This window comes from Maniola jurtina, chromosome 13 (assembly GCF_905333055.1).
Source record: "Maniola jurtina chromosome 13, ilManJurt1.1, whole genome shotgun sequence".
NCBI lineage: Eukaryota > Metazoa > Arthropoda > Insecta > Lepidoptera > Nymphalidae > Maniola > Maniola jurtina.
The window spans coordinates 14065626-14080967 of NC_060041.1; the positions used below are offsets into that span (position 1 = coordinate 14065626).

The 15342-nt window shown below is 35.2% G+C and overlaps 2 protein-coding genes across 2 annotated transcripts in view; one reads left to right on the forward strand and one right to left on the reverse strand.

The window, feature by feature from the left end:
• Window positions 1–15342, forward strand: part of LOC123871244 (uncharacterized protein C1orf198 homolog) — a 504106-nt gene that overhangs the window by 327194 nt on the left and 161570 nt on the right. The window contains exon 4 of the mRNA XM_045914937.1: window positions 6520–6526. The gene's annotated coding sequence lies outside the window, so the exon portion shown is untranslated. The remainder of the gene's footprint in view (window positions 1–6519; window positions 6527–15342) is intronic.
• Window positions 1–15342, reverse strand: part of LOC123871233 (scavenger receptor class B member 1-like) — a 102455-nt gene that overhangs the window by 54355 nt on the left and 32758 nt on the right. The gene's annotated exons all lie outside the window — the stretch shown is intronic.

Consider the following 15342-nt stretch of genomic DNA (forward strand, 5'->3'; position numbering starts at 1 on the left):
ATTTATTAAATATGGAATAATTACTTTGAACGACATAATAATCATATGCATGGTGTTATTGAATATACGCTAGTTTTTTGATTTCATGGGCATTTTATACTTACTTACATACTTTAAAAAATTGGTCATTTGCGAGTGGGATTTGCACACGAAGGGTCCCTTGCCATTCTACAAATTTTTTTTTAAATTATTTTAGATTCTTACAATGGGCATTTTGAAATTTTTATTATTTGTTTTTATAGCGGCAAAAGAAATAATAGTACACATTCTGTGAAAACTCTTTATCTATAACGGAGAGATCCCGTTGGCACTATTAAGGATATATATGCACCTATAGTAATATTGTAAACTAGCTGACGCCCGCTACTTCATCCGCGTGGATTTTGGTTTTTTGAAATCCCGTGGGAACTCTTTGATTTTCCGGGATATAAAGTAGCCTATGTGCTAATTCAGGATATTATCTATCTCCATTCCTCAGCCAAATCCGTCTTTTCAGCCCGGAAAATCAGAATTCATCGGGATTTTTAAAAACTTCGCGCGACCAAAGTCAATCAGTAAAATAATAATTTAATAAAGATTATACGTCTTTGATTAATTTTATGTAAACAATCGGGGTACTTGGTATTAGTTCAGTAATATAGAGTCGATATTTAATATAATTATACTAATAGGTACTAGTGTGCTGTGAAATGTTTGCTCTGTGACATCGCGGTCAAGGCACGCTCGCCTTTCGGCAAACAGATTTTGACAGAGACATTTAATTATTATCTTATTTTTTATTTTTTAGGGTTCCATACCACGAAAGGAAATAAGGATATATTTGTGAATAAGGATGATCCTTATAGGATCACTTCTTTGTCTGGCTGTCTGTCCGTCTGTCGTGTAACCTATAGGGTACTTCCCGTTGACCTAGAATCACGTTTGGCAGGTCGGTAGGTCTTATAGCACAAGTAAAGGGAAAAATTCAAAAACCATGAATTTGTGGTTGCATCATGAAAAAAATATTAAAATGTGCAAATCAAATCAAATCATAGTGTTCATGAACAAATATAGTATTTTCATCTTTCAAAGTAAAATTAAGTACCAAGTGGGGTATCATAATATGAATGGGCCTTACCTTTACATTCTACCACAGATTTTTATTTATTTTTATGTATAGTAATTTTTAATTATCGTGCAAAATGTCATTAAAAATTATCCAAAATCATCCAAATCACTGCATCAAGGTAGGCTGGCTACATTACCTCGCTGAATAGCCAAACTAATATGGTTATCCCATGAGATGAAGGGTTCTTAAAAAGGATCTATCTACCAAAGGGCCTACGCACCCAGGATTTCAAAAATGTAATATTGCACAAAATATATGAAATCGAAGTGAGTAATTAAAAAGGAAAATGCACAGCCAATTACAACTACATACAAGAAGTAGATAAGTAGACAAGAACAGTCTTTAGTATAGATAAAATTACAAGGTATCACATACAGAACATAACATACTTAATTTATATTTTGTTTACAATAAGTGTCCTTATTTATTGTTCGAAAATACTTAATTATTTACTAAATTGTTCATTAATAATATTATGGTACACGTTTCAAGTATAGTTATAATAAGGAATAATATTTCAACTGTTATGTAATAGAAGTGATGCAATAAGGAATGAAATATGCTAATCATAATATTTTTAGAAACCATGATAACTTTTTTGACCTACAGGAATCATTCAGATCATGGACATAATTATTTTATAACCTAAAAGAAGCGCAAAAAATAAAAAAAATGCTGTAATACAATTTAATATATATCTTGTAAATACTCGTAATCTCTACATAGTACAAAAACAAAGTCGCTTCCCGCCATCTGTCTCTCTGTACGCTTGTATCTTTTAAACTACGCGACGCAACAGATTTTAATGCGAATCTCATCAATACATAGAGTGATTCAAGAGAAAGGTTTATAAGTATTGTTTAGTATTATTTTGTCTTAATTTGTAGAAATATGATGATAATTGTTTGAGATGTCAGAAGAAATCAAGCCGAAGGAGAGCTTTCATCGAAAATGCTGTCTCATTCTTTTGAAATATAACAAAATATCTAAAATATACCGGATATCTTTAAAACAAGAGTGAATAGGCACCTTCTAGGCAAACGAGTCCCATCTTAGGACACATTAACATGATGTGTCCTAGTCCTAAGATGAATGAAAAAATGATGAAAACAACCATGGTGAGAATGGATCATATTTTGCCATTAGGGGTGAGCGTGGTTAGGCCTATAGTGAATATATGCCTATAGTGAATAAAAACCGTGTATTGTAATAGACAGTTTAGTGTAATTCCTAAAGTAATGGTGAAATAAAATGCCTACATCGCAGACACATCGCCTATCCGGTTACTCATGTGGATTAGCGTTGCTTCATAAAATATACTATCGTGAAATATTTCACACTGTCGCAACTTAACCACCTAAAAATACTATAAATGCGAAAGGTTTGTATGTTTCTTACCCAACCATGCCGAAACGCATCGACGGATTTTGATGAAATTAGGCAAAAAGATGGGTCCTTGAAAACCTTTTGTAAGGTTATTAAATCTGTAATTTATTATTATATCGAAAGCTTTATTTACCTTGGACTGTAGTACTTACATAGTAGTACATTACTCTGATAAGTGGCAGATTCCTGTGTTCGGTTCCCTGAAGAGGCAATCTCGAAATTTATAATTTTTAAATTTTCACTGGTATGGTCTGGTGGGAGGGTTTGACTTTGGCTAGTTACCATCCTATTAGCAAAATCATGTTCCCAATCTATTTAGCTTTCTGGTACGATGCAGTGTAGAAACTGATACAAGGTTTAGGTTTAATAGAACTGTCATACCTACAAATATGTACTATGCTAAAATCGATATAGATAAACCTATTTAATATAAAATGTTCCTAAGAATTTCTACTTCTGCACATTGTCTTTCCATTTTTTTAAATAAAAAAATAAATAAAAAATTATTCAATAAACTTTTACAAGTGAATCGTCAAATGCATCTACCACTGGTTCGGAACGCCTGCCATTACAGAAAGTCAATAAACAGCAGTTAGTTTTCTAAACTTCTTGTCCATAGCTGCAATACATAGCGGAAGAGTTCTCTAAAAGTTTTATCGAAGTCAAGGGCAGAAACTAGTAACGCATTAAAACCCCGAAACATAACTCGATTACGCACAAATTCTAAAATTAGAAAGTGAAATGAAAAATTAATTTATATTCTTACTAGCTGACGCCCGCGACTTCGTCCTCGTGGATTTAGATTTTTCGAAATCCCGTGGGAACTCTTTAATTTTCCGGAATGAAAAGTAGCCTATGTGCTAATCCAGAGTATAATCTATTTTCCATTCTAAATTTCAGCCCAATCCGTCCAGTAGTTTTTTCGTGAAGGAGTAACAAACATACACACACACACACACACACACACACACACACACACACACACACACACACACACACACACACACACACACACACACACACACACACACACTCACATTCACACATACACACAAACTTTCGCCTTTATAATATTAGTGTGATCGTACTAAAAATAAGGCAGATAATGCAAATTGATGAAAAAACCACCTCCTCGGTCGGATGCGTGCAATGTTTACGTTGGTACACCGAGTGGGTCAAGGATGATATCGGGCCATCCACGATAGCGGTGTGTTTGCCTTTTGTGAGGACCGGTTCTCGACTATCGGGATTTCTTTTTTAGTTTCAACACGGTAAAGGCGGATTCATACGAGTATTTGTCAGACGTGTTGTGTCGTGACGCATCACAATGGAATCGGTTTTACAATGCTCATGTTGTGATGACATTTTTTGTGTCAAATTCGAAGCCATCCCAGTTTGCATCAGAACGACGGGGTTGGTAGTGGGTACCCCGACGTCGGTTTTGACGAGTGAGAGTCGTTTATTTGTCCAAAAAAAAAAAACTCAAAAAAGTCAAATAAATAATTTATTCAATGTATACTTATATACTATTGTAATCCTTTTGATGGTCAGAGTTGTTAGATTTGTGAGATGTTAATTAATGCTGATAGGTTTTGTTTCCAATTTTGCCCGTCACTGAGGCTACGCTCACTTTTCATGCGTTTTCGCATGAAATTCGATCGTTTGAACGTTTATGAAAAGACATGAATCCCAATCCTCAATGGGAGCACTCCACTGAATCATGGATGTGAGCTAGTCCTACGTTTACGTCAATCAAGATTACGATTTAAGACCATGATTACGTCAAGTTATTCGTCAAAGTCCATTATTGACAATCAAAAAGTGTACAGTGGTACCCAATTTGAATAAAAGGCTTTGACTTTGAAGGCCGAAATAGTGTTTTTGACATCACAAAACACATACTGGATTAAATCATATTTGCAATATGATAGTCAGGATCATTTTCTTGCTTTTAAAAACTTGTTTATATTATAACAATTATATATGTCAATTATACGCCTTCATAACACTATACTATTATAAGTTCAGTTACTTATAACACTGTAAGTTAAGTCTATATTATAAGTTAAGTTTTTTATGTAGCGTATGGGTAAAATATTAATTTAATATTGTAGTAATAATTGTAGCATATTCAATAAATTTCCATTTCTAAAATTGTGATAATGTCCTAAATAATTTTAAAGACTTATCGATATATGCATATTTTGTTCAACAACTTAATAATATTACATACAATGTTTCATTGTTTACTTTCGATATGATCATAAATCACTTGTAATGGGCTCTTAAAATTTTGTTACTGTAATGTTATTACAATAAAATGGTTTTCTTGCATAGAGCTACATTTAATGATGCACATTTAATTAATATAGCTATATTTTAATTACCTTTTATTACTCAAAACTGAAGCAGTAGGTAACTCTTTTTTGTAGCTCCCTTTCTTAGTAAAGATCGACGTTTTATAGAGATAATCTAAATTATGTAGATTCATCTGTTTGAACTCTAAGTACGATTGATTAATCAACCAAAGTACTTTGATTAGTGAGGCAATCTGTTCATCCTGTTATAATGTATTGTTATCTTTGAAAATGTAAAAAAATTGTATTTAGACAGAAGGTTTTTTAATTCGAGAAAAAACGTTTCTGTTTACAATTTCTTCACTCAATTTTAAACTATACAATCAATTATTACAATAACACAACAGGAAAAATCCAAAATATCTATTGCTTTAGCTGTTTATATTTATGAAAATAATATTATGCTTGAAACGTGACTTTTATGAATGTCTTAACGTGACAGAATTTGATTGATAAACATAGGATTTTGAAAACCTTAGGTATTAATTAATAGAAATATTTATCAAATAAATACCAAAGTATCACCCAGGTGTGATTCTACCATGATTATGAATATTTTTTGCCACGATATTAATAGTTGTTATCCTGCTTATTAAACGTAATTTTTATCATAGCGAGTCAATAATATCGATTCAAGGACAGAGAGGTGCAGCATGCAGGACCTAATAAAATAATAAACCTTATTATGATCTTAAAGGATGGAAGAAGGAAGATTAGTGACATTGGTAAAATTTAACTAAACATAAACTAAAAACCAGTCAAGTGCGATTCAGACTTGGAATCGAAGAATTCCGTACTATCGTACAATGATATGTTATTCTTTTTTCAATTTACATGGTGGCCATTATTTTTTTGTTATAGTGACAATATAAATAAGAACACACTCTGTGAAAATTTCAACTATCTACCTAATTCACATCTACAGTTCATGAGATACAGCCTGCTGACAGACAGATGGATGGATAGATGAACAAAAAAACGGATGAATAGACGGACGGACAGCGAACATATTTTAGTAATAGGGTCTCGTTGGTACCCTTTGGGTACGGAACCCTAAATCTATTTCTATAATTAGCATTAAAAAAACAATCTAAGTTATGGTTTTTCGTAAGATATCTCAACTTCTTTCACAAAATGAATTTAGAAATGAAAACTCAACGGGATACATACAATTAACTAAGTTTAGGTATTTGTAATACATAATTAGCATAATACAGCGATAAATCATTTTAATTGTTTCAAATTAGCATTTTTACGAGATTATCAGTGATTTAGATACTCAAAAATATTTTTTTCTGTTGAATATTATTATTTTCTTTGTAAATTATTTTTAAGACGTATTCAAGCGTTAAACTTTTAAAGAAATCAGACCAATTATAAATTCTGTTTTTTTGTTGGATTTAAAATCTGTGACTATGGCCGATCGATCTTTTCAAAAAGCAATTTTTTACGAAAACAATCTAAGGTCAAAAACTTAGATTACTGAAGGCCAAAAACCCACTTGTCAATTTGGCTAGGTTAATAGAAATATTGTATTGTGTAATATACTTGCACGTTTCGGCGTTACGCCCCCAATGCTCAGTGTACATAGAGAATTACCTAAAAAACTATTTTTAGGCAATTATAGTGAACACATAATTATTTGAGTATATTATATTTAGTAAGTAGGTATTTCGTTATTTTTGTTATATTTGGTACTTTTTTATTTGTTTATATGAAATGTTTTTCGTAAGAAATGAATCTACCACAGGCACTGGTTCGAAATACCCTGCCTATTGAGAAGAATCAGCAAGAAACTCGGTGGCTACTCTTTTTTAGTATGGCAATTACAATATTATAATTACAATATTAAGGGCAAAATTGGCCTTAGACCAAGATTGCCAGGACAAGTAATTGCAGTCCCTCGCACTGTCATGTTAGAGCGAGCTGCGAGTAAAACTCACGCTTATTAGGGTTCTGTACCTGAAAAGTGCCAACGGAACCCTCAGCTTTCCGTCCGTCCATCTGTCCGTCCCTCCATCATTCTGTGAAAATTTCAGCTCTCTAACTATAACGGTTTACGAGATACGGCCCGTTGACAGACTGACGGACGGTCGGAAGGACAGCGGAGACTAGCTGTAATAGAGTCTGGTCGGTATCCCTCGGGTACGGAATCCAAAAATAAAAAATCTACTCGCTATTGGCTAGTGAGGCAACCTTGCCGGTTGAACTTGCACTTGACCGGTAGACTATTAACATTGGCATTAAAAAGAAAGCCATAGAAAATGCACTTATATACTACTATAAGTAATATAAGTACCTATACGGTTAGAAAGTGATGACCGTCAAGTTTGCGAGATGACATAACGAAATCATCAAAAATATACCCTAACTTATTGGGTTAGGAGTTATTTTTAATTAATCACCGATTCACACGTGGTTATCGTTTTGAAATAAATCTTAGTGTAAAGTGTATAAGTAAGTATATGAGAGTAGGTATTTTGGTTGTCAGAAAGTAAGATCAGACTTTTACATGGCTACAAAAAAGTTTTGATTTTAGTAGTCTGTGTGTTTAGTTAGTATAGTTTTGTTCAGTCCATCTGTCCGTCAGTCTGTCTGTGTGTTACATTCGTTTCACAAAGAACTGTAAAGTTGATACAAAATCCTGTTACTATACGGAGAAAAAATTTTAGGGTACCATCTCCTGAAAATTAAAAGCGAAAATAAAAAAACTTAGTTAAATATGGTATTGAAACTTGTCCATTATCACAACTTTCGTGCTAGGCCTACTAGCGACCCAAGCAAATATTTATGTGTGCTTTTAAAGTTTACCTAACAAAGAAAGACGGATACATAAATAAACATAGGAAATCATCAAGAAACGTGCAGTAAAACAACAAAAATCACGTTGTTTCCGAGTATTATTACATAATAATATGATCGTATGTATGTCCGTAAATATGCGGGCATCTAATGAGATACCAAGCAACGCGGAAATTCTTAGCAATATATCGCAAATCAACAAATAAAGTCATCGTACGTTGATTCTACATATTTGTATCTATGAAATATCAATATTTTTTCACAAATTCAGGCAAATATTTGCGCCTACTTTACCTTAAAACCAAGTATCCACTAGCAATGAAAGTTGCAGAAGTCAGCTCTGGCAAGTCACTCGCACGTTACTTGTACTGTTTAAACCCTAGCAGCAAGTTAATTTCTGCAAGTTTTCATTGCTAATACTGAACTGATTCTAAGAATATCTATACTACTACATAGCTGTACATTTGCAGCCATTGTTTTCTTTTCTCTTTTTTTTCTCTTTTTTCTTCAAAATATTTTCAAAACACACCAAGTTAGGGTCAGGTAGGTAGTGTGTACACTCTACATTGCGAATTTTTGTTTAACGAAAAACTTCCTAAGGCTCGTTTGCCTACATTATAACCCTTATATTATTGAAATACTTTATAGGTATATAGCGTAACAACCACTCTCAATAGAAATCAAGACTTCAAAAAACACTTTCAGACACAATATTTATATTATGGAGTCGAAAATATTTCTTACGCACAATTGAGTTCTTAGAAATCATGTGTTCATTTGTTTGTTATTATTGCTTAGCACATGTTTACTTACTGTACGTCCTACTGTCATCTTATTGCTAACCACATATTCATAAAATGATATTGTTCTCTTTTAAACTCCGTTTAACGAAAACCCCTTTATAACGCGATAAAATATCAGTTCCCTTCAATTTCGCTATGTAGAGGTTTTTTTTATATAAAAAAATAGCGAGCAAACGAGCAGGCGGGTCACCTGATGTTAAGTGATTACCACCGCCCAAGAACATTTGCAGCATCAGAGGTACCAGCGATGCGTTGCCGGCCTTTCGGGAATAGGTTGGTCCGCCCCTTGAATAACCCCATGTTGTAGTGGTAGAGGAAATGGTAGGTTACTGTAAGGTTATTTTTAAAAATTGATTTGAGTTGTCAAAAATATTATTATTATTATTATTATTATTTATTTATTTATTTAATTAATTATTTAATTAGAACGGACCTTTTAAGTCCAATTACACTAATTAAATTAAATTACACAATAAAAATAAATACAGAAAAAAAAAAGTCAATAATCAAATATGTCAACTACAAATTCTCACAAAAGTGCAGGATCTGACCTATGAGGTCAGCCCATTTGTCAGCAAATATGTCACAGCGAGGGGACTCCTTCAGCAGCGCGTTCAGCGCTGCCAAAGTGCGCGGTATGGGAGACCTGGCGCGCGCTACCGTGCGACTGAACGGACTCACGAAAAACTTGCGGCGGCGGCGGAGGTAGCTATAGTCAGTGGGTGCGTAAACGGAGCAGAGCTTGTTGTGCAGCTCAGAGCAGTCAATCACACCCCTAAGAATCTTGCAAATTGTACCAATTTGGTCGCACTCTCGTCGGGTTTTAAGCGAGTTGAAACCCAAGTGCCCTTGAAGAAATTTTGTGGGGTACATAAATGGGTAATACCCGTACAATCTCTTATATAAATACCTTAAAAAGGCTTTTTGGACCTTTTCAAGAAGCAAGATGTAAGTGCTTTCGTATGGATTCCAAATACAGGCGCTGGTTTCTAGCTTGGCACGAACCAAAGCATCAAATACTAGTTTTATCGTGTGACAATATAAAATTATTAATTTACCTAATGCAGGTAGTTTGATAAAATCGATATTTGGCTCATTCGATGTCATACAATCTGTTGCTAGGAGGCCAACAAGATTGAACTTGCATAAATACGGGTGTTTCGAAGGTTTTAGTTCAGTCTCCTTCTGAGATTCGGAGCGATATCGCATATTTTCGGTATTTGGATTGTGAACTGAATAATTAGATGTTGTGATAGCAATCACGCTCTAATTAAATTATTTATTTTGGCATTAGTTTGTTTAGATTAAAACTCTCGGATAACCTTACACATTAAACTTGTGTTTTTTTGTGTTGGTTTTGGAGAGGACATTCCAATAATTCGATAAAAATATTTAAATAATACCTGCTTTTCTGAGTGACGCCAATATTACATTGTATATTATATTTTCAGTGGTACGACACATTGCTGCACTGAAAATGTATAACTAGGTACCGAAGTATATTATTATGTAATTCTGTTGACGTTCTGCCATCTGCGATCACATGTTTGTCCAGGCCTTTACAGCTGTATGTTTGTTCAATTTTTACTAAATTCACGCTTGACCGCATTCACACATATTATTGTAGAGTTTATTTCTATCTACTTAAGTATCTTCCTAAGTACTAGAATCTAGATAAAGCCCGCGACTTCGTCCACATGGATTAAGGTTTATTAATCCATATCCATAATAATATTATAAATTCGAAAGTGTGTCTGTCAGTCTGTCTGCTACGTTTTCACGGCCCAACCAATGAACCGATTTTCAAATCAAAAGTTCCCAACTACGAGATTGAAAAATACCGAAATCCACGCGGGCGAAGCCGCGGGCATCCTCTAGTATAGAATAAAGTATAAGCCAGACTATATCCATACTAATATTATAAATCCGAAAGTGCCTGTCTGTCTGTCAGCTACGTTTTCACGACTCAACCGCTGAACCGATTTTAATGTTTGGTACATACCTAGTTAGTTTACATCCCGGGGAGGGACATTGGCTATTTTTTATACAGGAAAATCAAAGAGTTCCTACCGGATTCTCAAGGGTCTATCCGTTTAACTGACTTTTTAAGAAAGGTTCAAAGGTAGCTTACGCCCCGGAAATTGACTTCGGCAAATTATTATCCCGGAAAAGCAAAGAGTTTCCACGGGATTAAAAAAATCTAAATCCATGCGGATGGAATCGCGGGCATCATTATCTTTATCTTTATCTTTATGTAGAAGTACCTTTTTTTATTACCTGCCTGCTGAACTTAAAAAGTGAGAATCGAAAGACAATTTTGGTGTACCTGCCTCATTAAAAAGGGATTTTAAAACCATCATAAGGTTTCTTCCACGGTTTTTGAAAAAAAAAAAAACACCGTTTAAGAAAATATGTAGGCCGCCAAAGTTTTACCTGCAGAAGCCTTACCTGCATGTTTAACGCGCACTTGGCCAGCTTTTTAAAGCCGTACTTGAACTTGAATGGAACCTCCAACCAGAAAGTTAATAGTTCATTCGTCACGAAATCCGGAAAACTAAAGTCAAAGCATACAAAATACGTTTTCCAGATTTCTGTAATAATGTATAATTTTCCGAATTTCTGTAATAATGTGAAGTTTTCCGAATTTCTGTAAAAATGTGAAGTTTTCCGAATTTCTGTAATAATGTGAAGTTTTCCGAATTTCTGTGAAAATGTGAAGTTTTCGGATTTCTGTAATAATGTGAAGTTTTCCGAATTTCTGTAATAATGTGAAGTTTTCCGAATTTCTGTGAAAATGTGAAGTTTTCGGATTTCTGTAATAATGTGAAGTTTTTCGGATTTCTGTTATAATGTGAAGTTTTACGGATGTCTATAAAAATGTGAAGTTTAAAAGTTACAAAGGCTGAAATATTAACATACAAATCTTTGAGCCCGTGAACCACCGTGAACTTTAAAACTTCCACCACATTGAATTTGATTGGTTAATATACTACAAACAAGAACTAAACTACGTTTGCTCGGAGCGTGCTACGAACAAACTCCTCTTAAACGGATGTAGGTAATCATCCACAGGAAAAGTGACGATATTGTCCCTTCATTAAAATGCCATCTGACGAGATTCGTTCGTGAACTATTGTTACGACTCATGGTAAGTGGGTACCTACGCGTTGAATTCGACTTTGAAAAGGTAACTTGTCCAATTTGTCACATAGGGTCACGGCCCTAGTTATGTCAGACGTTTACACGTGTTGCTGGCTTCTCGGTCAGTCAGTCAGTAAAGCAACGGTTTAAAAGGTTTAGATAATATCATGGTGAAAGGAATATAATATGTTGAGTCATGGCTTACAGTTGCCCACAAGGTGGTGTAAGTTCCTCCCTCTACTAAACGAGCAGGAAAAGCAAGCAATACAAACCACCAACACAGAACATTTAATTAGAGGGTAATACTTAATTATACTTAGTGGTAGATTATTTTGACGATTCAAAAGCACTTGTAAAAGTTTATTTAAATAAAAATCTATCCTATTCTATTCGGTTAGTTACATCTTTTTAATAATATTAATCGATTGCAGGCGACTTTTGCGTTTTAAGCTAGCGAATATCACTTGCTTTAACGGTGAACGAAAACATCGTGAGGAAACCTACATGCCTGAGAGTTCTCCATAATGTTCTCAAAGGCGTGTGAAGTCTGCTATTCCGCACTGGGCAAGCGTGGCAGACTATGACCTAAACCCCTCTCATTTTGCGAGGAGATTCCCGCTTAATTAATGGGCTGATGGTTAGATGATGATGATGATGATAATCATGAAACCAGGCTGTATCGCAGCTTTTTTTTTCAGCCGCCAAAAAATTTTAATCGAGCTGTATAAAAAAAATCATGTTTTAAAAGGAAACTGATTCAAATCCTCTAATGTGAAGGTAGGTACCTATAACCTAAGTAGTAGCTTCGTGGTTAGTTTCACCGACCTTCGTGGTTAATTAACCTCAAATATAACCTTCACAGTTCCTTTACTAATGTTACACATATTCCGTAAGTATGATACATGTACCTATATCTATCTACATCATCACATCTTCATCGTAGTTTCAATGATTCTTTTCCCAAAATGGTATACAAGAAGCTGCGGGCATCATCAAGTTATGAATAAATAGAGTTGTTTTTGTCCGTTTTGGCGGATTATAGCGAATTTAGCTTGTGGCTCCTTTAAAATGGACTTCCGTATAATAACGGCTGCGTCTATCCAACATCAAAAACTGATGGCCCTACAGACCAATATCCGACTTTTTACCGGTTAAATCTGTCAGTAAAAAAGCGCGGTTGCTATGGTCATTACACAGTACCGTTAGACTGACCTTGATCGTTCATTGCCGATATAATAGTGCAGAGTCACGAGACACGACAGGCTGCTGAGACTGAAATCTATTGGTTTTTCTCGGTAGGAACAGCATTCCGAACCAGTGGTAGATTATTTTGACGATTCAAAAGCACTTGTAAAAGTTTAATTGAATACAATAATTTGAATTTGAATTGAGATTGCGGTTTTTTGAAGAAATAGTTTTTTTTTAAATAAAAAATAGTGAGAAAACGAGCAGGTTGGTCACCTGGTGTTATACCGCTAAGTTTATACCACTGCCGATGGACGGAAAATAAAATAAGTTTCAGGGTAGGCTATCTATCTCTAAGATAAGTGAGAGCCAAAAAATATATATTTTGGTTTACCACCTCAAGTTACATCTTAATAAGTGTAAATTAAAAATTTATAACACCCCCGACAAGTGAAGGTTACAGTAACTAGATAAGAGCTGATAACTTTCAAACGGCTGAACCAATTTTCTTGGATTATAGCTAAGAACACTCTCGATCAAGTCACGTTTCAAACCAAAAAAAAACTAAATTAAAATCGGTTCATTAGTTTAGGAGCTACGATGCCACAGACAGATACACAGATACACAGGTCAAACTTATTTTTGGGTCCCCTTTTCAACCTTTTTGGGTCGGGGGTTAAAAAAACCACAGTTTATGACATAGACCATCAAAGCTTTCAGCAACTAGCATGATTACGAAACCCTATCGTAGGTGTTCTGTATCGTGGGTAGTGTAGGTGCTGCTGTAGGTGGTGTGGTGTATGTATGTAGGTATCGTAGGTATACGTGTTCTGGTCTTCTCTCTTTTGCCACACTAGTTTTGTTGAAGTCGGTTAAGAATTAATATCACTGACAATAACCTAAGATGCACATAAGCTACATAAGTATACTTAACTCATAATTGATGGGAAAGGAGCAAGCACAATGGAATAACAGGTTAGTGCCTTACGACACAGCAGGCCGCCTAGCTTTCCCTTTCCATTGCAATCTTGCTTTACAGTCTAGAATCTAGACCTACATACCAAGATTTCCTCTCAATGCCATCATACTGGGTAGGTAATATTCTAATTCATTGCTCTACTCTGCAGTCTTAGGTGAATAGGTAATTAATTGTCTACCAGACGAGCTTACATACAAACATTGTAAAACTTACCTTACTTATTCAGATAAACTTAAAGTATAAATCGCCTGAATCTAAATCACACTAATATGATAAAGGCGAAAGTTTGTATGTGTGTGTGTGTGTGTGTGTGCGTGTGTATGTTTGTTACTCCTTCACGCAAAAAGTACTGGACGGATTTGGCTCAAATTTGGAATGGACATAGATAATATCCTGGATTAGCACATATGCTACTTTTTATCCCGGAAAATCAAAGAGTTCCCACGGGATTATGAAAAACCTAAATCCACGCGGGCGAAGTCGCGGGCATCGACTAGTTATCTATATAAAAGGAAAACTGACTGACTGATTGACTGACTGATCTCAGTTCTAACTATTGAACCGTATCGGGTTGAAAGGTATGCAGATAGATAGCTATTAATATGACGTGGACATCCGTTAGAAAAGGATTTTTGAAAATTCAAACCCTAAGTGGGTAAAACAGGGGTTTGAAATTTGTATAGTCCACGCGGACGAAGTCGCGGGCATAAGCCAGTTAGTTATACACGCCCAATATTTCCATGAATAGTTTTTAATGTCTGTAATTGTGGGTTCCGTTTTTTCATTCGGCTGTACGGACTACGTAACCCTAAAATCATTATTTGAGGTTAATAAGCATCCAAGAAATAAGATACCTCGTAAATTCGTCCGAATTTTGATTGTCATCTGACCTCGGCGTGTCAAGGGCGCGCGAATCATTACCTGCATTACTCTTATCCGCGATCTACCTGAACTTCACGATCGCTGACTGATTTGACTAAATGATAACGCTGTAGCGATATTCTGAACTAGCCGACTCGCCCCGGCTTCGTTGGAATGGAATTTTTTGAAAATCGGCGAGGGGTTGGAATTTCCATAAATCCTGAAACACGTGCTTTCAAAAAAATTGGTACGAGACATTTCACCACGATTAATAGCCTCATCGGGCGCCAGAAGGGCTGGCTCATTTTTGCGCAACGGATCAGCCTGGCTGTCCAGCGCGGAAATGCAGCCAGTATGCTTGGCACCATTCCACGCGAACATGATTTGTATAGTATAACTAGATAAGGCTAGCTTTAACTTTTCACACTAATATTATAAAGGCGAAAGTTTGTATGTGTGTGTGTGTGTGTGTGTGTGTGTGTGTATGTTTGTTACTCCTTCACGCAAAAACCACTGGACGGATTTGGCTGAAATTTGGAATGGAATGGAGATAGATAATATCCTGGATTAGCACATAGGCTACTTTTTATCCCGGAAAATCAAAGAGTTCCCACGGGATTTCGAAAAACTAAATCCACGCGGGCGAAGTCGCGGGCATCGGCTAGTACTGTAATATTTTCAATCACAATACATTGTTATATTTGAATTAAATTTCAAATT